Source organism: Equus caballus, chromosome 1 (genome assembly GCF_041296265.1).
Source record: "Equus caballus isolate H_3958 breed thoroughbred chromosome 1, TB-T2T, whole genome shotgun sequence".
NCBI lineage: Eukaryota > Metazoa > Chordata > Mammalia > Perissodactyla > Equidae > Equus > Equus caballus.
Window position 1 is genome coordinate 114,926,708 of NC_091684.1, and position 26,446 is coordinate 114,953,153.

The window sequence follows — 26,446 nt, forward strand, 5'->3', positions numbered from 1 at the left end:
TCCTATTGGCAAAGAAGAGAAACGTGCAAACTTGATGCAGCATTAGTCAGACCCGAAACATTATTTTTAAGGTGTCACAAAATCCACATTGACTGACTGGTCCTTTTAATCTTAATTTTGAACAGTTGCTACTCCAATTAAATTCTACCACCTAGCATTTTCAAACAGCTCCTGGTTGTTTCCACAAACTCTGTTAATGGACAGCTGTTTCTGACAGCCCCCCTGATTTGCCAGTGCTGTGTCGGCTGCCAGAGCAGGAGGCCCTTCTGTATTCCGCTGCTGGCACCGGGGGATATGCAAATGAACACATGAATCAGTTGTCACCACCACAGACACCGTGCGGGGAGACGATCAGAATGTGTGGGGAGCATAGTTGGCTGCAAGTGAGGGGGGAAGGAAAAAAAACAGCTTCGATTTCTTGAAGTGAGTTTTCTTTTTTTTTTTTTTTTTCCTTTTTTCAAGTGTCTCCGGTTTATTTTCACTTTGTGGCGTTCATCAGATTTCAGTTCAGGGGAGTGCAATCTGTTCCTCGCCAATCACCAACAGAAACCAAAAAGTTTAGGAATGGTAGAAACATTTCAGGTAAACGCCATTAAAACTTCGGTAACACAAGTGTGATATTATATACACTCCTGTGTTTCAAATATTTTCCCATCTGAGAAAGGACAGGGAACACGAAACTTTTCTTTCCAATAAGGATGTGCTTAAGAAAATTTTGCTTTGAGTCTAAAGTCTTGTTGTAAGTGTTCTGAATTATTTCCAGCAAGGAATTCTCTGGGTTGCTTCACCAGTTGGGTCCAACGCTCTTGCACACACTGAAAATAAGTTAAATAAAGAATGGACCAGTACCATCTCCAGGGGCTCCTGATTGTCCCTCAGACCTTCCTGATACACCAAATATTGGAGGGATGTGTTTGTCCTTGTATTGTCTAGTCTTCAATCAGGGAAGAAGAACCACAATGAGTGATAAAGAGTAAGGAAATTATTACAGGGATTGGACCTTACACAGTCATTGGGTCTGGTGGTGGACCTGGAGTCCGTGTAGGTCAGCAGAGCAGGCATGTGGGAAGAAAAGCTGGACATAAGTGGGGGAGAGCAAGGACAAGTTGAAATATATGAGGACAAACGGGAACCTATAAGGACACATTGATCCTCTTCTAGTCTCTCAGTGCCTGCAACCTTGGTGGCATAGGTGATAGGCAGAGGGAGCTGTCACTCTTGGCCACATATCATTATATGAACTTGGCCTAAGACTTGAAGAACCTAAAGGAAGAGATACAGTGGAAGCTGCGATAGGGGAGGCGCAGCTGCTGTCTCAAGCCAGCGAAGTGAGCCAGGAGGGCAGCAACAACACACACAAGCCATAATGGTACCCAGAGCCCCAGACCAACTTTCTGAGCACAATGACTGCTATTTCACTTCACCTTTCCAGTCATGCACTAATCTCTCTCCGGCCAAGTCTAACTCAAACCATAACAGGAAGGCAGTTCTAGGAATCCTATTTCCAGCTCTGCTAGATTGACCCATAAGAAAGCACCACAGCTGTATAAGCAGTCCCACTCTGCCTTGAGAATCCGCTGTGATGTTGTTTACTTCACTTCCATCAGGGCTACTACCAGACACATTAGATAGAGGATGGAGGAAGAGGACAAGAAGAGCTCGAGATAGGGATGGATTCAAGTGGTTAAATTATGGGGTAGGTTGGAACGAGGATGGTTAGAAAACATACCACCGTCAGGGATTAGGGAGCAAATCAATAGCACATATTGATTTTATTCAAACACGTGGTAGAAGTCCTCCACTGCGAGGAATGCTATCCAAGGCCAGATGCTGCACAGGTAGAAGGAATGAGAAGGATAAAATATTGTGATCTCAATTATACCTGGCTAACACATTATTTAGGACTCTTTTTACCTTTAATCTAAAAAGAATGAATTTAGACCCCGTTTCTAAAGCGATTTCACATCAGTATGGTGCAGCTGATTTAAACTGCAAATATTTGAGAATGTCTTGATATAGAGGAAAACGTATACATGATTTAACAAGAGAGCAATAGCCAGAAGTCCTATGCAGTCATCAGAGCTGATTCAAAACATTTCTAGGTCTCATGTTGTTACTCATTACCAGGAAATAGCTTCTCATAAATAAAAAATAAGTTTAAAGTTCATAGCAGCTAATTTTCACTTATGATTTTGTATCAAAACACTCACATTTGAAATTATTCAATTATACAATTAACTGAAGGATGACTGACCATAGTGGCTTTCTGGAAACACACACAAATACACGCACACACAAATACATACACAGAGAAACTATAAAGTGCAATTTTCTGTCCACCAAAACCATTCATTCTCTCCACTTCCACCCCTAATAGGTTTGGTGCTCCTGACTTGTTCCTATCTATTTGCAGACATCTCTAGATACTTATAGACAAATATGCATGTGTATCTTTCTTTTATAAAAAGGAATTATGTTGTACTTACTTGTTTGCAATTGTACTGAACACATTTCTGTATCAGAAAGAACAGAAATATCTCATTCTTTATATGCATTTCACTTTGTCTCATTACCATAATCTGTTTAGCCATTTCTTTGTTGCTGGGCATTTAAGTTACTCCTCTACCCTCCTTTTAAAAAATAACATTCTCTCCTAAAAGCTGATGGTATCTCTTTATTAGCTAGTCTTTCACAACCAAGTGCAACAGGTTCTAGGGCAGGAGAAAGAAGCAATGTCCTTTGACTCACCTAGAGACCAAAGAGAGCATGAACTTGCACACTTCTGTCATGCCACACGTTTGGTGTGTTTGTTTCTTTCTCCACACTCAACGCGAGATGATACAGCAAATGCCAGGTCCTGCCTTGCCGGTCTTGACCCATTGCTGAGCCCACTGCACCTGAAGAAGGTAAAGATTTCATTCTTTACTTCTATATGGCTTTGTCAAAACACATTCCTCAGTTTTAAATATATATTAGGGGTTTTATTCACGGCTATGATGAAGATTTCAGAAACAGCTAATTAGGTAAATGGCTTGGTGTGGACCTAATAATTAATGTAGTTCCCCATTGAAGAATGCTCACCTCTCTCTCTTTCTATAGGAAATGCTCTTCTGTATTCCTCAAGTTTAGATTCCTTACATGAATCTCTCTTTGCACTAACAGGTCCGTATTTCCCGGCCAAAATGCCCCTTCTTGAGAACCACCTTGAGAGCAAGATTAAAGTAGACATTTTGCAGCCGCTAGTCAATGTGTCTCCTGTCTGATCGGATTGTGTAGGTTTGCACTTACTCTTTTTTAATCAATTAACAATCAATGCTAATGGCAGGATCATTTGTTTCTCATCAGCAAGTCTTCCTTGAGCTTTCGCACTTTTTCGTGTCCTGGTCAAGTTCTTTGTAAGAGGCTTGAGAAATCACAACTTCAGATCAATAGGTTGCTTAGCATAGCCCAGTCCACCAACCAGTCAGTTCTGCCTGGAAAGCTAGATATCTAATGTCAGGTCATCATTCCCTCCATTCTGTTACTGAGGGCCATTGCCTTTGTGAAATTTTGCTTTTCATCAGAACCCATGGACTGTTGAGTATAAATATATGGTAACCATTCAAGTATTGCCTACAGTACTCATGTGAAAACAAGCCTATCAGATCTCATGAATGCACCTTTGATTAGAGTGACATTTTTCTATTCTGTATCCTTAACTCGTATTGTCATAACCTCCTGAAATTCTGGAATAATAGCATTCATTACATCAGTGCTGTTATTGTTCATCTGTTAGCCACTCTAGATTGTAAACTACCTGCCCAGCATGTATATTCTGGACAATGATGAAGGAAAGGAAGGAAGGAGGAAGGGAGGGAAGATAAAGAAGGGAAAGAGGTAGGATAAAACACTTTTGAGGCAGTATCTGTGGAATGTTAGAACTTGAATAAGATCAAGTGAGATACTTATATATTTGAATGTACCTATCACTCTACCAACATGCAAGCTATTAATCTTGTGTGCTCTATGCCAAATACAATGGTTGCAAAGAGTAGTAGGCATGACCCAGGAGACTGGATGGTTTGTGAGATTTAAAAATAGGGGTATTTCATCAGTACACCTGGTGTATTCTTGAAGGGAACTGGTGGGCATGGCTGATCTTTGGCAAGAAGACTCAGATTTACCCAACTAGAGAGACATCTTCTTAATCTGACACCTAATTTGGTGTCTGTACCTAGTACAATAAATATTTAGAGAATAAATGCTGAGGTCAATGAATCCTTAGGTCAAGGCCTATAATTTCTTCCTACTGTTTTGAACAGTATCTGACACGAATTATCGTGAAAGAAAAGAAAAAGCTATAGAAATAAAAAAGCAAAAATATTTAAAATTGTATAGCATATTAATACATCAAAGGAAATTAAAAGTGTGTGAGAAGTGCCTGATGCTCACATTACTGTAACATGAGTAAATAGTCAAAAATCAGTAGCATTGGGTGACATCAGACAGTGCACAAGGGCCAGATGGTACAGAGCTTTGCATCATGGCCATTTGAATTTATTGACATATATTATTTTAATTTACTTTATTCTTTTTAGACTCATTTGTTTTATTTAATAATCCTGTAGCTTTTCCCATTTTTCTTTTAATTTCCTTTAAAATATTAATATGTTATATGACAGTGGAATCAAGAATGACTTTGTCTTTCTATGTCCACCTACCACTGAACAAGAAATATAGTAGACACTCAAAAACATGAGTTTATTTATGAATAAATGACTAGTAAGTATTACTAGCTAATTTGTATAAAAAGCTGGTGTTTGCAGAGCAATGCTTAGAAAATATTCCAATTGATAACATCTGGTTATTCACATTGTTAACATGATGTACATATTACATGCTGCTTTCTCATTATTAATATGTTTTTCAATAAGAATTAGAATGTTATAAGCCCACTTTTATTTCTCGATAATTTGGAAGGACATGTTACAATAATGTCATTTTCCATGATGTTAAAGGAAAAGACCATATGGCTTTTCTTTGGGGGGGCAGATTGCTGCATTGTTTTTGTTCAATTTCCGTATCAAACCTCATATTATTCTTATTTTTCTCAAAGAGAAATTTGGAAAGAACATGAGAACTTGATAAATGGCAAGTGTAATGAAAAATGACGTATTTTCCAAATCTTCATAGTCACCATAGATAAATCCTATTCTTCTTTGGGAGATATAAAATAAAATAGAACAGTAAGCGCCAGACAGATCACTGGTCCATGAACATCTTTTAACCCACACTGACGCCCTTGAACCAGCAGTGACCAGGAGGGGAACAGAGACGTGGGGGGCAGAGGGACCTGATGTGAACCGTGGTTCCAACTCTTAACCCTTCCAAAGTTCTGGTCAGATATTGAGTACTCTGGAATTTATTTTTCCAATGTGCAAATGGGCATAATAATACTTTCCTCTTAGAGTTTTATGAAGATTAAGTGAAATAATATTTTTAGAGAAACTAATTAATACCATGACCATCAGGCACATTATATCATAAACGATGACTATTTTCCTTCTTAATAAATATATCAGATATTAAAATTAAAATTATGTTTTTTTTTAAGCTGAGTGGGTGAAATAGGACATTTAGTGAATATTTGTATGCCAGGCCTGATATTTATTGACAGAAACCCATAGCAGAAGAATAATTGCTGACCTTTCTCACGCAGAAGAGTCGAGCATTGACAGAAGCACAAGCCATACAACTTTTTAAAGCATCTCTTATTTTACCTGGATATTTTTTAGATTAACAAATGAGAAGAAAAGCACTACGTGTTTTACAGAAGTTATTTTCTTTAATTCTCGTTTCAGTTAGGGTATTATTATTCTCATTTTACAGACAAGGAAGCCGAAGCTCAGAAAGTTTAATTAAGCCACCCCAAAACACAGATGGAGAAAGTGGGGTACTGATTGCTCTCTCGCATTCTATACACTCTCATCTTCTCATCCTATAGATGAGAAAACCGAGGCCCCAGGCAGGTAAGCAAGGACTGGAGAAATAAGGATTGGTCTTTCAGCCAGGCAGCAACAGTGTTTTCAATCCTGCCTCTGCCCTTTGACAGCAGTGTGAGCTCTGACAAAAACAATTAACCTCTCTAAACCTCTGGAGATTCTAAACAGCATATTTTTAATTGGCTTGTTTAGCATTTCCTAAAATAGATCCCTTTGGAACACTTGTTCCAACAGACGTTTAAAAGTGTTAAATAAAAAAAAAATTGTTTCAGTGGTTCAATAAGTCTTAGAAACGCTGGTTTCAAACAAAGTTAAGGATGTTCCTACACTGCAAAATCCTCAGAGCCTCTAAAATGCTAATTGCCTCAAAATCTCCAAGGGAGGGGAGAGCAGACAGGAAGCATCATGCTTCTAGAAAATAATTTTTCAGTCCAATTCTTTGTGTTCTGTTCCATTGTATTGTATCTTAATGTTGCTAAAAGTTCTTCTTTTCAATTGTCATTTCAACATTGTGTCAAATTTTTTCATAAATAACCGTTACTCAGATCAAGATACAGAACATCCTGCCCTGGGAAGTTTCCCACCTGCCCCTCCCCAGTCCTCCCCATCGCTCCCTCCGCATCCCCCCTAGTAGGAGGCACTATTCTGTTATCTTGGATTAGTTTTGCCTACTCAAGAACTCCACGTAAAGAAAGTCATAGAGAATGCGCTTCTGTGTGCCTGGCTTCCTTAACTCCGTATTTGTTTGTTGTTTGTTTTATTACTGTTATCAGTACTACTTTTGGTGTTTTAATAGCTTTACTGAGAGTCATAACTGACATACGATAAAATGCACATACTGAAAGTGTACTAATTTATAAGTTTTAACATATGTTTACACCCATGAAATGATCATCACAACCAAGACAATGAACATATCCATCAGCCAGAGTTCCCTCCTGCCTCTTGTTAATCCGTCTCTCCCATCGACCTCTCTCATGATCACTGAGCAACATCTGATCTGCAGTCTGCCACTTTAGACTGGTTTCTGGTTTCTAGAGTTTCATATAAATTAAATGATACACTAGGTTCTCTTTTCTCTGGTTTCTTTCACTCAGCAAAATTATTTTGATTCATCCGTGTCATTGCATGTATCCATAGTCCATTCCTTCTAATTGCTGACTAGTATTTCCTCACATGGATATACCACAGTTTGCTCATCCATTCACCTGTTAATGGACATTTGAGTTGTTTCCAGTTATTGATTACTACAAATAATGCTGCCATGAGCATCTATGTGCAGTGTTTGAGTGAACAGGTGCTTTCATTACTCTTAGGTTATACCAAGAGCGGAATGGTTGAATCATATGGTAAACATATGGTGTTTTACTTTTTTTAAAAAGTGCCAATGTGTTTCTCAAAGTGTTTATACCATTTTATATTCCCATCAGCAGCAGATGAGAATTCCAGTTTCTTCACATCCTCTCCAAGACAGGGTATGACCAAGCTTTTTTATTTCAGTCATTCCAATCGATGGTTAGTAGTTTCTCACAGTGGGTTGCATTTCCCTAATGACAGAGGAGGGTGAGCATCTCTTCATATGACTATTGGCCATATCTAGTTTGGCAAGGTGTCTGTTCAAATTTTATGCCCACTATTTTTACTGCATTTTTTCCTATTGTTGAGGTTTGAAACTTCTCTATATATTCTGGATACAAGTCCTTTTTGACATACATAATTTGTGATCATTTCCTTCCAGGTCATAGCTTGTCTTTTCTATCTCTTAACAGTGCCTTTTGAAAGGGAAAAGATTTGAATTTTGATGAAGTCCAATTTATCACTTTATGTTTTCATACATCATACTTTGATGTCATATCTAAGAAATCTTTGCCTAAATCAGGACCACAGAGATTTCTCCTATATTCTGGAAATTTCATAGTTTTAGGATACACATTTAAGTCTATGATCCATCTTGAGTTAATTTTTTATAGAGTGTGAGACGTGGATAGGATTTCATGTTTTTTTTTAAAGATTGGCACCTGAGCCAACAACCGTTGCCAATCTTTCTGTTTGCTTGTTTGTGTCTTCTGCTTTATCTCTCCAAATCCCCCAGTACATAGTTATATATCTTAGCTGCAGGTCCTTCTAGTTGTGGCATGTGGGACACTGCCTCAATGTGGCCTGATGAGCGGTGCCATGTCTGCACCCAGGATCCAAACTGGCAAAACCCTGGGCTGCCAGAGCGGAGCGCCAGAACTTAACTACTCAGCCATGGGGCCGGCCCCGGATTTCATTTTTTGAGTATAGATAATCAAATATTCTAGTACCATTTATTAAAAAGTTTATCCTTCTATACTAAATTGCCTCTGCACCTTGGTCAAAAGTCTGTTTGTCCATAATTTGGGGGACTATTTCTGGACTCTATTCTATTCCATTGATTTACTTATGTATTTTTATATCAACACTACACTGTTTTGATTTCTGTGACTTCATAAATTTTGAAATCAGGTAGTGTTAGCTCTCCAACTTTGTTCTTCCAAATTGCTTTTGACTCTTCTAAGTCCTTAGAATTTTTATATGAACTTTAGAATCATCTTTTCAAGTTTTAGGAAAATCCTTTGAGATGTAGAATGACATTGTGTTGCATCTATAGACCAATTTGGGGAATATTGACATCTTAAAAATATTGGGTCTTTAAACATAATCACAGTATATCTCCCCATTTATTTATTTTTATTGATTTATCTCAGCCATGTTTTTTAGTTTTCACTGTATAGGTTTTGCACATTTTTGTCAGATTTATGTCTAATTATTTTATATTTTTATGCTATTACAAATAGTATTGAGTTTTTTAAATTTCAATTTATTATTTTTCTTGCTAGTATATATAAATACAATTGCTTTCTGTACATTCAACAATCTTGCAATAATCATTTGTTGTTCTACTGATTCCACTGGATTTACACATAAGTGGTAATGTCTTCTGCGAATAAAGATGGTTTTGCTCGTCCCTTTATAACCTGGAAAGCAACGAACTACTGTTACAAAGAGCAACATGAATGCAGCTAAAAACAATTTTACGGAGTGAAAGAAGACAGAAAAAACTACATACTGTGATTTCATTTTTTTGTTCTTGTTGTAAACTGTGGAGCGTAGCCTAACTCCTGTAATAAACAAGCCCCAAATATGAATGGATTAGCATAATAAAGGTTATTTCTTACACATATCACAGACAAATGTAGTCAGCAGTGGACTCTGCACCACAAAAGAATTCAGGGACCTGAGGACTTTCCCTCTATTGGGTATGATTCCATTTGCATAAAACTCCAGGAAAAGAAAAAATGCAAACTTATCTATAGTGACAGAAAGCAGATCAGTGATTGTCTGGGACCAGAGAGTGGACAGGCAGGAAGGAGCAGGACAGAGGAGTTACAAAGGACACGGGGAAACTTTGAGTGATGATGTAGATGTTCTTTGCAATGATGGCTTTGCAGTGATGCAAGCGTATGCATACGGCAAAGCTTACCAAATTTGTATGTATTAAATATGTGCAATTTATTATATGCCAATTAGATCCTTTAAAAAAAATGGCAAAAGGTGTTCATTATTCCAAAGAGGATTTACATTTTTCCTTCTGGGCACTTGGAAACATTACCAACACTGGTTGACTTCCCTTTAAAACAAATCTCCTGTTTGGTATGAATAGAATCGCAGAGATAAACTGAATTCCGTCTTAAATGTACACGTTGCAAATTTGTTTACAAACGCTCAGAGGAAACATTTTTCATTTTGCCACCGCACTCTGACATAGAGGGCAAGCAGGCAAGTACCACCAATTTGAGGTACCAGCTTTAAGACAGCCTAGCCCTCTCCAGCCCCACCTTTCCCCCGGCCCCTATTGCTGAGGCCTTGGCTTTGCAAAACCAAGGAGGCTTAAGTGTTTGAATTGAGAAGATTACTATTGACAGTAGACCTCAGAGACTGGGAGAACTTTCTGTTCAACAAAGGACATTGTGCTGTTTCTTTGGTCTTTTTTTGTCCTCCTACATTTTATTGGCGAGTTGTAAGCTGAGATATTAGAAATATCTGACCATCTGTTCTCATCTTTTGAATCACGATTGACTTTGAGGCATAGAGTACTAAAGTAGGAAGAAAAAGTAACACAACTTTGTGAAATCATTAAGTTGGGCGTAAGGAAGGTAGAAATCCATGGTTCATAGAGGCATTTTTTTAATGCTATTTGTAGAGATCATTACATCTTAGTTATCAGAATACTCATTACTCCTTAATCATTTCTTCGTGTTAATATGTTTTAAGTCAAAACTACACTTTATTTTTCCATATTTTCTCTCTTAAACACAAAGAATAATCTTCACGTAAAATGCAAGAGGTTAAAAGCCAGAAGAAGGTTGTCAATTCTTGGTTCATACAAAAGAGTGACAATTATCATCATCGTCTTCATTATAAATAAACAACTTCAACTTTAAGTGAAAATAAGGGCATATTTTATTTCAAACCATGAGAGCTCCTTTTCTCACCCTCAAAATATTTTAGCAATAGATTGATATTAAAATGTAAGTTTTGGTCACTGCCTGTAGAAAGGTGCTCAGCAGTAGTAAGTGATCAATAAATACTTTTTAAATGAATGAATAAACAACCACTGTATTTTAAAAAAGACAAGAGAAAGACTGGATGGTGGAATGGACACTTCTCAGCTTTCATAGGAATAGGTAAAGATCCATGTTTCTGTCTTCACCTAGCCCTGTGCTGGAGTCCAGGGCAAAAGAGATGTGAGCAGAGCTGTCCCTATCCTGGAGAGGCTCATTAGACACAATAGCTGAGAGAAGAGGCGCATTTGTGAATCAAGGACTGTGTTGATGATTCTAGACAAGAGTGAATTTCCTATTCTATTCTCTGGCTCCCTGGATGGAAGTCTGGCCTGTAGTTTGATGCACAGAGATAGCTGAAAAGTTGCTTTTCTCCTGGTTGGTGAGTGGAGAACCAACCGTTACACCATGGCTCTCCCTAAGCCGGGAGGGGAAGTACTTGTGTTAACGCTGGGGCATCAAGGCTCTCACTGGAAGTCCAAGTTCTCCTGTGGTGATTCATTGAAATTCTTCAATTAAACCCTCTGATTGCTAAATGCCCGAATGTCAGTGGTGCATGAGTGTGGGGCATGTGCAACAGGGGAAGAGCAGTGTGCCTGGTGCAACTATTCTGTAGTCAGATTTTAATTTCCCTGTTTTCAGACCAAATTCTAGTTCAATATCCCACAGCCCTGAGTTTAGAGGGTCTCTGGGTTCAGCTGAAAAAATAGGTTCTTGCTCAGCTGCAGGCCTTTCTGCACAAATTCTGAATCTTGGATCTCTCTGCAGCTTCACCCCTCTGCATATGTCATCTGCTTTCCATCTAGTAGAAATCTGTTGAAATCTCTCACCTGCAGTAAATCCTCCTCCTGCTCATTCTCTTCACTGTCACTCGACTTCCATTTGCACAATCTGGGATGGAAGAGATCAGATTACTGTATTGAACTGGAATTCACATCTTCTGCCTTTAACTTCTCTCACTATGCCTCTTTGTTTTTCTTTGCTGTTTTAAGCCTTAAACCTTTGCTATCTGCACTTATATTGCCTTTTATGTCTTGCAAAACCTGCATATTTCTAGTGTGGGGGACTGGAATTGACCACCCCAAGATATTTCTCTCTGGCATAAGGATTGCTTTAGGCTGGTTACTTTTAAAAACTGCAGACAGGAAAGAAACTCTGAAAAGTGGAATTAACTTATCCTTTGTTAAGAGACATTTACATTTGTAAAAGAAATCTCCATCCGTAAAGGTGTCTCCATCTCTGTACCAGGAAGAAGGGGGGATGACTTTATCTCTAGAAACTCTTAATCAATGTGGAAGGCAAGGATTTAAATCTGCATAATAAGCTGACCCTTTTTTACTGTGCTTTTCTGCTGATCTCCCATAACTGACTCCCCTTACCCCCAACATCCTCCTTTTGTCCTTTAGCTGAGTGTGGTATTTAAGGGGAGAGCTTCTGCTATTTTGGCGAGTTGCTCAGTTTGCCTGAGCCTCTCCCATGTATACATGTTATAAAGCTTTGTTTAATTTTCTCCTGTTATTCTGTCTCATGTGAATTTAATTCATTTTCCGGCCAGAAGGACCCAGAGCAGGTAGAGGAAATGTCTTCCTCCCCTACACTAGACAACGTCAAATTCTGTATTTTTTTCCTGGAATTTCATAAGCAAGTCACAATTTCGTATCAACCCATCAGGAAAAACGGCAGCCAAATATTTAGACTGAGACTCATAGATCTCTTTAGAGTAGGGAAAAATCTCTAAATGGTACCACTGAGTCACTCCTGAGGGATAAGTGAGAGGCAGCATTCTGTGTACCCTTTATAGCTATATGCTCTCTATAGCTCTGCTGTGCCTTCTTTCTCTTTCCCCCACTCCTTTTTCATCTTCAGTTGCTTCACCTGATAGCTTTTTTCATGCAATTTTATTTTTAACTATGTTCATGCATTACCTTGATTAAAAAGAAAAGTTCAGATACTTAGAGAAAGAAGAGGAGATGCACATGGGATGACACTTTGGGAAGTGGTGTAGACTGGCATCAAGCAACTATTTCATTCACTTTGAACTGATCACTATCATGAGAGAAGGTAAGGAAGAGAAGCAGCGTTTTTTTTTTTTTTTCCATTTAAAACTTGCTTTTTCTACATGTGAGGGTTTTTGATATGTCAACCTGACTAAACGAAATTACGAGGGTGGAAGAGAGGGTCCCATGCCCATGTTTCCATCCTGTTCATCATCTTCTCTCCCTGACTGCCTGCCGTATGAATTTCGGACATGCATGTCCAGCCCCCAGGATCACAGGAGCCAGTTTTGTGAAATCTATCTATCTATCTATCTAACTATCTATCTATCTAATTTCCTTGGGGTTCAAGAATAAAGAATGGATAATGGGCAATTACCTTACTGAGCATCTACTAAATGTCAGGTACTTTACAAAGTTCTTACGTGTACTATCTTTTCCATCTCCACAACAGATCCAATATTTTACAGGCAAGCTTGTTGAAGTTCAGGAAGTTTCAATCACTTCCCAGTCTTCAGAGCAAATTAATGGCAGAAATATGATTTGAACTTGACTGACTACAAAGTGTGTGTTTTTCGTTTTTTGATTTTTTTTCTATGTACCTGGAACCTTAAGAATATCACTCTAGGGCCAGTGTCCAAAAGGACACTTAAACCATCTGAATTAGTTTTCCTTTTCCTCAACTCTACTTTATCCATAAGTCTCTTCATTCATCCTATTTTTGTGCAGCATTTTATCACATGCTGTGTTCTCATAATTATTCCAGACTTTGAGAAGAATGCAGAAGAAACACAGAATGTAAAGCCACAATCCTCTTATTCCAAAATTGATCTTTCTGGAGAGCAGGGCTGTTTAAAATATGATCTATTTCAAAAGATGGAGCTAACCGACAAAGAAATCTAGGTAACCATCCAGGCTACAGGTATTAAAATACAAATTAGGGGCATATAAATATACATAAAAAATAAATAAATTTTACGGTATACTTACTCTTCATCAGGCACTGGACTACGAACATTTTCCATGCTTTTCTCACCCAGTCCTCACATAAACTCTAAGAGATATTTTCATTATATATTGATTTTAAAGATACGGAAACTGAGGTTGGAAAGCGTGCATTGGTATCAACTTGGAAGACCTCCAGGAATGGTAACCTTGGGGGACTTAAAGTTGGGTTAAATTTAATGAGGGGGAAGAAGGAAACAAAACATTCCAAGGAAGATCCACGGAAGGAACTTGTTTCCAAACCCTGGGCTTATTAGTGAACTGAACACTTTGAATGTTAAATCTTAAAAATGTACCTCTTCTTCTGGAAGAGTCAATGGTCATCTTGGAATTTCTTATGGTGTCTAATAGTTGTAGGATTTTCCAGCTTATAAACTCTAATTTCATCTTACTGTGTTTATCAGTTTGCTGGGGCCTCCATAGCAGAGTACCACAAACTGAGGGGCTTAAACAACAGAAATTTGTTGTCTCACAGCTCTGGAGGCCAGAAGTTCAAAATCAAGGTGCTGGGAGCATTGGTTCCCTCTGAGGGCTGTGAAGCAGAACCTGTTCCACATCTCTCACTTAACTTCTGAAGGTTTGTTGGAAACCTTTGGCATTTCTTGGTTTGTAAAATTATCACCCTAATCTCTGCCTTCACCTTTGTGTGGCTTTCTCCTTGTGTGCATGTCTGTGTCCAAATTTTCCCCTTTCTATAAGGGCAACAGTCATATTGCATTAGCCTATCCTACTTCAATATGACCTCATCTTAATTAATTACATCTGCAATGATCCTATTTCCAAATAAGGTCACAGTCAGAGGTAACGTGGGTTAAGACTTCAGCATATCAATTATTTTTTGGGGGAGAGGTCACAATTTAATCCATAGCATTGTGCTTCAGAAATGAGTTGTTTTATTTTATTTTTTAAGTGAAAGCACAGTTCCTAAGCAATAGACATCCTCAATTAGGTCCTTAGCATTCTTGCTAATTAACCACAATGTAAATAACCCATATTGCTTAGAACTGCGTTATTCTTGTCACTATTTTTATTAAATCGTTAACAATGAGTCTAATTTAATATGTTTCTCTTCCTTCTGACAATCAGTTTTGCCTCCAGGAATTTGTGCTCTATCATTCTAGAAAATCACAGCATCACCAAATGTTAGAACTGGGAAAAGGCCTCATGGATCAACTCTTCACAAAATACTAGTGGCTTTCAGGAAAATACATTTTTAAGTAGAAAGGTCAGATGACTTTCTAGTCTAGGACTCTATGAAGTTGCTAAAATAAATTGGGAAATGAGGATGAGAACTGGCCATCCACTGTTTGGGCACCTGGAGACCCACACATCCTTCTGTAAAAACCACCCCCTTTCTCCTGCCCCTGCCCATAGTAATAGGCACTGAATCCGTTCTTTTACTGCCAGATCCAGGACCTCCTGGGCCAAGGGTGGACACTTCCCCAAGTTAGGGACATCAGTTTCTCTCAACTGGGACCTTGGAATGAAGACTCAATGCTATAAGTAATGTCTAGTAAATGCCTGAATTAGAATATTCTGTAAAGCTGGGCCGGGGACATACTTGCCCCCCATATAAACCATAGTAGGTTTAAAAACTGATCTGCAGAGATAGAGAAAAGTGACAGAGATAGGCAGAGAGAAGCAGAGACAAGAGAGCATGTAACCCTAAAGAGATGGAGGGAAGAGATTTCATTCCCCCAATGCTCACTGGTACTAGCCCTCATTGGACAAGCTAATCAATACTCTTTGGTTCCGTGATGCCCAAGTTTCCTCACAGGCAAATACCCCTTCTTAACCCATTAGTTTGGGGATGTTTCAGTGATTTCTGACCAGAAAATCCTGTCAAAGACAGACATTTAGTTCAAATTCCTTATTTAACATTCAAAAATATTTATTGAGTGTCTAGCGTGTGCCAAACACTCTGCACTTAGGGAATCAAAGCTAAAGGAGCACTGGCAGCTTCCAGTGTCAACTAAATCAATGATCAGAGAACTGAGGTCAGTTCTGTGAAGATGCAGCAGAGGCTGCTATGAAAGCCTAGAAGAGAAGAGCTTCATTGCACTCAGGAGACTAGGTAGGACTTCTAAGAAAGCCATCTTTTATTAGAGATGTTTTGTGCTTAACTGATTCATCATTTTGGTTTTGTTGTTTTACTTTTGGGAATACATGGGAAATTGCTCAGTGAAAAAGAGAGGAAGGGCATTCTTGGCAAGGGGAAGAGCAGACATCAAAGTTCAGAGGAGTGAAAGATCAGGATGAATGAAGAAATTGCAAATAGTTCTCTTTCTGCAAGGTCATGTGCATGGGGGTGGGGCTGGAGAGGAGGCCAGAGAGGTCCAGAGGGGAAATGCAATGCTGTGGGCTCTGTCCTGAAACTAACAGGGGCTTTCCAGTAGTTTGAGGAATATAATGACATGATCATATCTGCAGTTTAGAAAGCTTATTTTGGCCAAGTGTGCAGGATCATTTCAAGGTCCTTACTGGAGGAAATGAGACAAGTTGGGAGGCTAACCCAGTCATCCAGGTGAGACGTGATGCAAAATCTGAACAAAGAAAATGACAAAAGGAATAGAAAAGGCAATGGATAGGAGATGTTTAGGAAAGAGAATCTGTAAGACTTGGTGAGCAATTATATTTGTGGGTTAAATAAGAGGGAGGAATGTAGAATTATGTCCCGCTTGGGTGAAAATGGCAATAATCACCAAGAAAAAGGCAAGTACTCTCTGTCCTTGCCCCTCCCTATCAGAACCCCACTAGTCCAGATATCCACTTGTCCTCCTCTGCATGCTATGGGGTCCTGAAGATGAGGGATGATGACTGATCTTAAGCAAGTTTTGGTTGACTCATTCCCCTTCAAGCAATGGTTGAGGAATGGCCCCTTAATTTAGGCAATCGAGATTTTACTTTGTTTTGCTATAATGACTTTGCAAAGAAATGCATGCATGAAAGTACTAATATGGCTTTTCTTTTTTCTCTCTCTGAAATACATTTCAACGATATTTTTGAGTCTTTAGGAATGAAGCAATGAAATACCGGGTTCAACATGTTGATGTCTATACTACCTGTGTTTAATAGACGTATTGACAAAGTGCTGAAGTCGCTCAGTGTGTATTTGTCATTTTGTTGATGGGTGGTTGGGAGAAGTTAGTATGTATCACATGGCTTCTGCTGCTCTTCCGTATCTGGAAAAATCCCTTAATGAATGTACCGATTCTTTCCAGGTATGGCTACCCCTTACAAATACCAGTAGACTGGATACATGTTAAGCCAAGATGAGATTGTGAAGATAATTATGAGAGGGCAGAGGAGAGGTAGAAGGAACAGGGGTTAGCATCTATGAGGAAGAGACAGGTAGATAAATTGAATTTTACTGTCTCTTTGTTTTTCCTATTTTCCACTGCAATAAAAACAAAACAAACAAACAAAACAGAATATTTCCATCAGCCAGAAAGATGCATTTACATTCACGGAAACATACTCTAAATGTCAAGAAATGGCAAATGAGGGCTACTGGTCCCACTACTTTCCTTGCACAGAAAGAGAATCAGCTGTTCCCATCTGGCCTTGGTAAAAGCAGCAAGCTTTCATTTTTAAGCAATATGAAAGATATGATGCATCACGCCCCACTCAAAATGCATTCTTGTTCTTATGGATGCTTGTTCTGACTGTGTTTGCACATTGCCATGGTGAACACCATCGACCTACCCTGCCCAGCGCGGCTGAAAGAGTGGAGAAGCTGCTATTCCTGAAGGTATCCCTGGTACCCAGAATGATGGGAAAAAAGTGAAATTCAAGGTATTGAAGTTGAAACTACAAAGAGATATACAAGAATAGGAAGGCATTAGAAAACTCACTGCAGGGGGTTGAAAGCAAGAAAGAGGGGGACAAAAATCTATTACAACAAAATAATAAAGTCTTTTTAAAGTTTAAGGGGAAAATCGTCTTATTTTGTGAAAAGATGGCGAGACATGTTCATTGATCTTTTTAAGAGACAACAAAAAATTGGCCGTCAACTGAATAAAAGAAAATGAAGTTCCATTAATACAATCTGTAGAAAGACAACTCGGATAAATTGATCAATGCAGTACAAATCATTTCTAACCTTTCCCCCTATTTGGAGAGGATGTTTTTTCAAGACAGTAAACAACATACATCATCAACTTCAAGTGCTTTTTAGATGGCTTTTCCAGCAATAATGGAAATGGAGAATTTCTGGAACTAAGCATGTAATGCTTTTTTTATTATTATCGGTCTGAAGACTATCAATACATTTGGAGATTTGGACATGATTTTTTTTTCTTTGGTAACTTTCACGTTGTGTTTTCTCCCTTGATTTCTTCTTTAGACTACTTTTTAGAAGATATTAATTTACAAGCTGTGGTGCCTTCCTTGTTGAGTCCAGGAGCCACCATTAACGGGATCGCCAACTGGAAAAGACAAGCACATTGTGTATAGATGTCTGTACTAAAACTTTTTAAAGAAACTGTTTTTCTTCTCAACATTTTTCTTCTCAATTCGAAGGAAGAGCAAAAGAAAAGGAAATATTTTCATTTGTGTCTCCTCCCTGCCACCCACAAAGCAGTAGCTTTAAAACGTCCTCCAATTTAAAAATAACCTATGCAAAATGTATAGCACAGAGTTTCTAAGATAACTTTCTAATACCTTATAGTAAAATTGTTTGTTTTATCATAATACATATTGATTCGGTATCATTTATTATAAACTAGAAAATTTAGGTAGCTCAATGATTATTTAGAAATCTATTTGGTACAATGAATTCTAAATGATTAAATCCTAAACAAGGAAAAGTGTTTCAGAGAATGTGGACTAATCTTAAAACTATATTTATGAAATATTAATTCATAGTTTTTTTAAAAAGAACGTGTAGTTAGATGTTTTCAGGTAAGCAGGAAGTTAAAATAGTGCTCATGGTATTTCCATAATGAAATAATGATGTTGATATTATTTCTGGCTGTTTCGCTTCATACAGACTGTGAAACGTGCAAAACACAGCTTTAAGGACTGTGTTTCCTAAGTGGGTTTTGGGTTATTTTTGAAGGGCCCATAAAGATGCATATTAAATATATAGAATTTTCTTCCCAGAGAGGCATTTCCTCAACCTGAAACCCAGAGAATTATCAAAATGAATAAACATCTGAATACAGACACAGGAGGAGGGGCAGAGAAGAAGGAGACACCTCTCGCCAGCTGCCTCCGACTGAAATATTGCTCTTTGGGCCATAATAAAATTACTTCTTAGAGCTCTTCTCTCAGTACCTAGAGGGGAGCAGGACGCTTCACAGACGCTTCAGTGGATTCAGCATTCTCTATCTCTTAAGCAAGAATTGTTCTAGAAATTGAAGGGTCCCCTTCCTGGGAGAAGATTCATCTTTAAGGACTAGGTCAACAGTTACCTGAAAACCAGTCAAAGAACAGGTGCAGATCATTACTTTACAAGTAATCTTGTAAAGCGCGTTTTAGAAACTTGTTAAATGCTTCCGGCACACTTTTTGTTTTTACTGAGGTAGTGTGAGAAAAAATAGAAGAGACAGAGATGTAAAGATTCACAGAAAACTCCAAGAAAAACATGACTTACAAAACTTCTTGGAATCACAAGAAATATATTCTATGAAACTATGAAGAGTCAACCTCTTCATAGAAAGTCACTTTCTCACCCCAGTAGGTCTTTTGAAGAAGATTGTTGTCCAAGAGAGTTCGAGAAGTGTTTCAGTTCATGGCATTTTTCTTAACACTCTTGCAGGAGACCTTTAGAACTTGCATTCTACATACACCAACATATTGAAGGTCTGGATGAATTACCGTCTTGTCTTTCCTTCTTGGAGTGTTTTATACCCAGGAAAGGACTGAAAATTCTTCCATCCCACTCGACTCGGGAAGGTGGAAACGACAGATCATTTTCATTTTGTCTGTACTATTGAGAGTATTAGGCTAAACACATTTGAGGCTTTTGGTAAGTGAATCTGAATGAAGCAGTATGAGGGGATAAATATTAAATTTTAGGAATTTCCTGATTTATTTTCACTATAGACTATGGAGTAAAGTTCTATCCTGGCTAGCATCTGGATCCTGGTTAGCAAGCCACAATTCATGCTCTGTCTGTCAGAGCCTTTCTCCCCTTCTCTGTCCACTTTAAGGTCTTACATCACTACGGCATCCTAAAGGCATTTCCTTATGGACAAAACTCAATATATTGTAACATATGCTCATCCGGTTACTTACCAGGGAAGCACACACACTCCTACTTGATATTGTTTTTAGATTTTTTTTATAAAGTCTAATAAAACATTTCAATCGCAAAAAGATGTATGAGGATTTCTATAATTTATTCAATTTCCTTTTATTTATTTATTTATTTTTTTGTTTGGAGGGGCTGACTTACCAAATTTATGTATCTGTCACCTCTCAGGTAAATTTGTAGCACTTACCAGAAATACGTGAGTAGAAACATGACTCTGGAAGATTCGGATTCAATGACTGTGTGTTTTATAAAACTGAGGAGGATTTAAATGGAGAGGAATCTAAGCCCAGAGGTTCTGCTGGGAAAACGAGGAATTATTATTTATGGAAAGCGTCCATTGTCCAAGGCACTGCGCCAGGCACTTAACATTTACTATTGTATTTAGTCTTCACACCATTCCTGTGAATTAGGCTTGATCCCTATTTTAAAGATGAGCCAATTCAGTCTCATCGAAGTTAAACAATTTGATCAAGCAGTGAGGAAATGGTAGGGCCCAGGTTTGGACCAGATGTATCTGACTCCAATGGGAGGGCTAAGAACTAGGATGGCATGCCTTCAATTGTGTTCAAAAGAAATTAAAAATATATATATATGTATATAAATACACACACATCAGCTACAAATATGTATGTTTCTGTGTAGATGTATACATATGTAATGCATAAACATGTAGATGCACATATTTAATCTAATAAAAACTCTCTGAGGATATTTTGTAGAATTCACTATTTTAGCTTTTTTAATTTCTACATTTCTTTGGGACAAAACCAGTAGTGAAATGGATTTGATTTCACAGTAAGAAGAACAGTACTCATTTTAGGAAACCTCTTGTTTCTCTACGAGAACCTCTGGGACTTTCTTAATCCACCAGTTGTTACTAGATCAATTCCCAAGAGATATTTTCTACTCTTAATTCTCACTGATCCCAGGTTTTCATGCCATTCATTAAAAATATAGCTTGCCAAATCAAAAAAGGAAAAGCTAATCTCTTAATTCTTCACTCACACAATAGGCTAGACAGGAGAATCACAATTTAATCCATTCACCAAATATTTTTGGGGTATCTATTATGAACCAGGCTCTCCTCTAGATCTGAGTAGTAAACAAATCAGAAAATACCCATGCCTTCAATGAGACTGCATTCTAATGGGGGAGGGAGAAAATAAGTAAGCAAATAACTAAATGCATAAGCACCTGTATAATACTATTGCAGGTAGGGGTAAATCTCCTGAAGAAAAGGAAAGCAACTCAAGGGGACAGCAAGTGAGTGGAGGCACAGGGTATTTCAGGAATAGTGAGGACAGCCATGTCTGAGCAAGGACCTCAGTGAAGTGAGAGAACCATAAGAGGGTCTTTACAGGGACTACTCCAGCAAGTGAGGAGAACACGCGCAAAAACCCAAGGCAAGAATGAGCATGGTGAGTACGAGAAATTAGGAAGTCAGTGTGGCTGAGCATACTGAGCCAGAAAGGAAAGAAAAGGTGAATCTGTAGCAGAAGTAGGGGTCAGGTTGTACTTGATTAGAGCAGGAATCTCACTTTTATTTGAAGTATGAGGAGAAGCCATTGGAAATATGGAAACAGAGGAGTGTTGTGACCTGATTTTCATTTTGAAGAGAGTTCACTCGGCCAGAGTGTATCAATCACTGATGAAGAATTATCCTCTATGATTAGAGAATGAAAGCGCCATTACTCCAGTTCCACATGGTCATTGCATCTGGAATTTTTAAACTCTGAGACCATTCTAAACAAGTACGAGCAGTGTTTTAAAACATTATTCTGTCAAACATCTGGGGAATGGAATATAATTTATTCTCTAAATTCCTAACCCAAATTAGGTCTTATCCCGAAGGATATATAGATTGACCTGGGTATGAAACTTCCAAAATCATATGCAAATTTTTGAGACCTATTAGAATAGCTCTGTACTCTGCCTAAACATGAGTTTCTCATTTAACATAATGTAAAACCAGGGGTGTGTGTGTGTGTGTGTATAATATAAAACATTTCCCCGGGACTTTCATTAGAACTTTAATAGTTCTTTTCTAATGAACATACTCTGTACAAGTCATTGTTTCTTAATTTCACTTTCAGAATTTTCACTGCAACTGTGTAGAAATACAGTTAATTTTTATATATTAATCATACATCTTGCAACCTTGCTGAATTCATTTATTAGTTCTGAGTGTTTATGTGGAGTTCTTAGAATTTCCTAAGTATAAGATTATGTCATCAGCTAGTATAGCTAGTTTCACTTCTTTCTCTCCAGGCTGGATGGCTTTTATTGGTTTTTCTTGCCTGATGACCTGGTTAGAAACTCCGGTACAATATTGATCAATAGTGATATAGATATCTGAAACTGAATATCCTTGTTTTCTTCCTAATCTTAAGGGGAAGGCATTTGGTCTTTTACCATTAAGTATCTTGTTACTAAGGCTGCTCATAGATGTGCTTCATCAGAGGAAGTTTCCTTCTTTTCCTATTTGTTGAGCATGTTTATTATAAAAGGCTGTTGGATCTTGCTGAATGCTTTCTCTGCATCTATTGAGATGGTCATGTAGTTTTGTTCTTTATTCTCTTAATATGGTGTTGTACGTTGACTGGTTTATAATTGTTTTTATATGCTTCTGGATTCAATTTGCTAGTGTTTCAATCTGCTAGTGCTAGAGGATTTTGCATCTATATTCATGAGAATGTTTGTCTATAAATTCTTCTCTTGTGATGTCTTTGGTTTTCATATATGGGTCTTGGTTTGTCTTTCGGTCAGTCTAGCTCAAGTTTTGTCACTTTTGTTGATCTGCTGAAAGAAGTAATATTTGGTTAGATTGACTTTTTAAGTGTTTTTTTCTGTTTTATTTATTTCTTATTTTATTACTGTTTTATTCCTTCTATTTGCTATGTATTTAGTTTCTTCTTTTTCCGTTTTCTTTAGATAGAAGCCTAGGTTATTCATTTGAGATCTTTCTTCTTTTCTGCCTGTAGGCTTTTCTAACTCTAAGTTTCCTTCTTAATACTGTTTTAGCTGTATCCCGTATGTTTTAGTATGTGTTGTTTTCAGTTCAATTCGTATCAAAGTATTTCCTAAATTCCCTTGTGATTTTTTTTCTCCACTCATTGGTTAATTAGCAGTGTGTTCTCTAATTTCCATATATTTGTTGATTTCCCAAATATCTTTCTGTTATCAACTTCTACTTTTATCCTATTATGATCTGAGGACATATTTTTGGTATTAATTTTAATTTAAAAAAATTATTGAGTCTTGCTTTATGGCCCAACATTTGATGTCTCCTGGAGAATGTTCCATGGCACTTGAGAAGAGTGTGTATACTCCTCTTGGTTGGGCAGAATTGTATATGTGTATACTCCTCTTGGTTGGGCAGAATTGTATAGTCTTCTGTAAGGTCTAGTTGGTTTATACTCTTGTTCAAGTCTTGTATTTTCTTGCCGATATTCTGGCATAGCTGCTTTATCCATTATTGAAAATGGAGTGTTGAAGTCTCCAAATATTATTATTTAATTGTCTATATTTTCCTTCAGTTCTGTCAATATTGCTTCAGGTATTTGGGGACCCTATTAATTAGGCACATGCATGTTTATATTTGTTATACCTTTCTTTTGGATTTACTCTTTTATCATTATAAAAAGTCCCTCTTTATCTCTTGTCACATTTTTTTGTTTTAAGCTCTCTCTTTTGATGTTAGCATAGCCAGGCAACGCTTTTCTGTTTATAGTTTGCAGGCTGTTTCAGATTGTTTGCCTCTTCGAATCTAAACTGTGTCTCCGATAGCTCAGTTCTGACAATCTTTGCCTTTTGACTGGAGTGTTTAATCCATTCATATTTAATGCTATTGATATGGTTGTACATATTCTGCCATTTTGCTTTTTGATTTCAATGTCTCATGTCTTTTTCCCTCTATTCCTTCTTTTTGCCTTCTGTTATATTAAATGAATATTTTCTAATATAACATTTTAAATATCTTAATGATTTTTAATTATATTTTTCAGTTACTTCCTTAGTGGTTCCTCTAGGGATTTCAGTATACATCTTAACTCATCGGAATTAACTTCAGACTTATACTTAGTTCTAGTAAAATATCAAAACTTTGTTCCTACAAAGCTCAATTCCCTTCCCCAGTTTTTTTGCTATTGTTGTTAATTCAAGTTATTTATTTATTTGTTACAAACCCACAAATACATTGATATAATCACTGCTTTATAATATCTATGTCTTTCAAAAGTGCTGAGAGAATAAAGGAGAGAAAGCGTATATTTCTCTATTTTGCTATTTTAATCTTACTTACCCTTTCTGGTTCTCTTCATTTGTTCTTGTGTACTTGAGTTACATCTGGTGCCACTTCCTCATTCCAGTGCAGCTTTATTCCTACCCACTTCCTTTGTGCCTTTATTGTCTCAAATGTTATATTTCTATATGGTACAGTCTCAACAAAATAATTGTTTACATATTGTTTTACAAGTTGCTTTTTAAATGAGTTAAGAGAAGAAAGGAGAAGAAATAGGCAGTTATCCTGGTTTTTTTTCATTGCCTACAGAATTATCCTTTTGAATGCTCTTTGTTCTCTGTGGATACAAATTACTGAGTGCTGTCACTTGCATTTAGTTTGAAGAATTTTCTTTAGTATTTCTTATAAAACTGGTTTGCTAGAAACAATTATCTTGGGTTTTGTTTAGCTTAGAAGGTATTTACTTCACCTCCATTTTTTTAGATAGTTTCGTTAGATTATATGACACTTGGCTGACAGTCATTTTCACTTCAGCACTTTGAAAATTTCACCTCACTGCTTCTGACCTCCACTGTTTCTGAGGGAAAGTCACTCGTTTATCTTAGTGGGATCTCCTTGTACATGAATCATTTTTCTCTTACTGCTTTCAAAATTTTATTTTTATCTTTTGCTTTTAACACTTTGACTATAATGCGTCTTGATGTTATAGATCTCCTTGCTTTTATCCTATTTGAAGTTCATTGATCTTTTTGGATGTTTAGATTAATGCCACCATCAAATTTTTGGAAGTTTTCAGCCATTATTTCTTTGAATATTTTCCTTGTCCCTTCTCTCTCTCCTTTACTTCTGATATCCCCATTATGCAAATTTTAGTGCATTTATTGTTGTCCCACATTTTTATGAGGCTCTGTTTTTTCCTTTTCCTTTCTTTTTCACTATTCTGCAGATTGCAAAATTTCCGTTAAAACAATATTCAATTTTTCTGATTCTTTTATCTGCCTGCTTATATCTACTATTGAGCCCTGCTACTAAATTTTTTATTTTGGTTACTTTGCTTTTAATGTCAGAATTTCCATTTGATTCTTTTCAATCATTTCTATATCTTTATCAATATACACTATTTGATAAGATATTGTCTTCATACCTTGCTTTAATTATTGAAGCATGATTTCATTTAGTCTTTGAACATATTTGTAATAGTTGTTTTGTAGTGTTTGTCTGCTAAGTCCACCAACTGGGCCTCTTCAAAAACAATTTCCATTGCCTCCTTTTTCCTTCTGTGTGAATCACACATTCCTGTTTCTTTGTAGGTCTCATTTTGTTGTTGTTGAAAACAGATATTTTAAATTGCATTTTCTAGCAACTCTGTATACCGATTCCCCTCACCTGCACATGCCAGGGCTTATTATTGTTTGTTTGTTTGTTTGTTTATTTGTTTAGTGACTTTGTCCAACCAATTTTTCCAAATCTGTTTCTCTTACAACATGGAGCTTCTGATGTCCCTGCTCAGATTTTAACTCTTGTTTTATCTTGTTTTATCCTGGCTGGATAGGCATTGTCCCTGTGTCAGCATAAGCCACTTATTCATCAAAGGTTATCCTTAAACCTTAAACTTAGCCAGATTGATTTTTACCTTTTACCACTGGATGTGTGTGTTGCTTGAAGGCTGCTATCACAAGTCAGGGTGTTTATTTATGTATTTCTTTATTTTTAACCTATGTTCAGCCAGTGGAGCTTGGGGGTACCCTCTCTGATTTCTCCTAAGAGGCCACCGTCTTCCAGATTACCAGGGATGACTGTGATATCATTTTTTTGTCTTGATTCCTAGGAAATATCTTTAGGTCAGAATAGGCTGTTGTAGAGTCAGTGTTTGGTCAAAAGTTGTATTTAAGCCTTTCAAGCCAGTGAGGCCCCGTGTTTATGACTCTGTAGGTGGTTTGGGGAATGCTTTCAAGGAACCTGTCATCTTCTTGGCCACACTGGTTCAGATTAGGGTACCTGCGGTCGACCTTCTCTAATATGGAACTTGGGAAGGGAAAAGGGATTAAGGGAGCAGGTAGAGGCTGAAAAACTACAGACTCTCCCTGTTCTTACTTAGTTCTAGCAGCTTTCCTTGAATAAATACTTCTCTATTTGCAGTATGCCTTTAGGACACTTTCCATAAACTAAAGATAATTGTTTTCTTATTGTTTTCCCTGGATAAATTGCTGTTTTACTGAAGAGAGGGTACAAGAAGACTCCACTCCAACATTCTGCAAGTACTAATCACTAATAGCGTTTTTGGTATAGCATTGGTCTCTGAAACCAGCTTGAGGTGACACCCATGAGCTCCATTTAAAAGCATGTGCACTGAATCCTTGCTTTATGCACTTTTTTCCATT

At 37.4% G+C, this 26,446-nt stretch overlaps 1 long non-coding RNA gene across 3 annotated transcripts in view; it reads right to left on the reverse strand.

Annotated features, from left to right (window-relative positions):
- LOC138924211 (uncharacterized) overlaps positions 1–26,446 on the reverse strand; it is a 53,663-nt gene that overhangs the window by 5,496 nt on the left and 21,721 nt on the right. For 2 of the 3 annotated variants that reach the window (XR_011438979.1, XR_011438980.1), the window contains exons 6-7: positions 11,398–11,458; positions 2,749–2,897 (exon numbers count right to left, since the gene is read on the reverse strand). This is a non-coding gene — a long non-coding RNA (uncharacterized lncRNA). Of the gene's footprint in view, positions 1–2,748; positions 2,898–11,397; positions 11,459–17,775; positions 17,994–26,446 lie in introns of those variants that run through there. The other variant, XR_011438982.1, reaches the window with a different exon arrangement.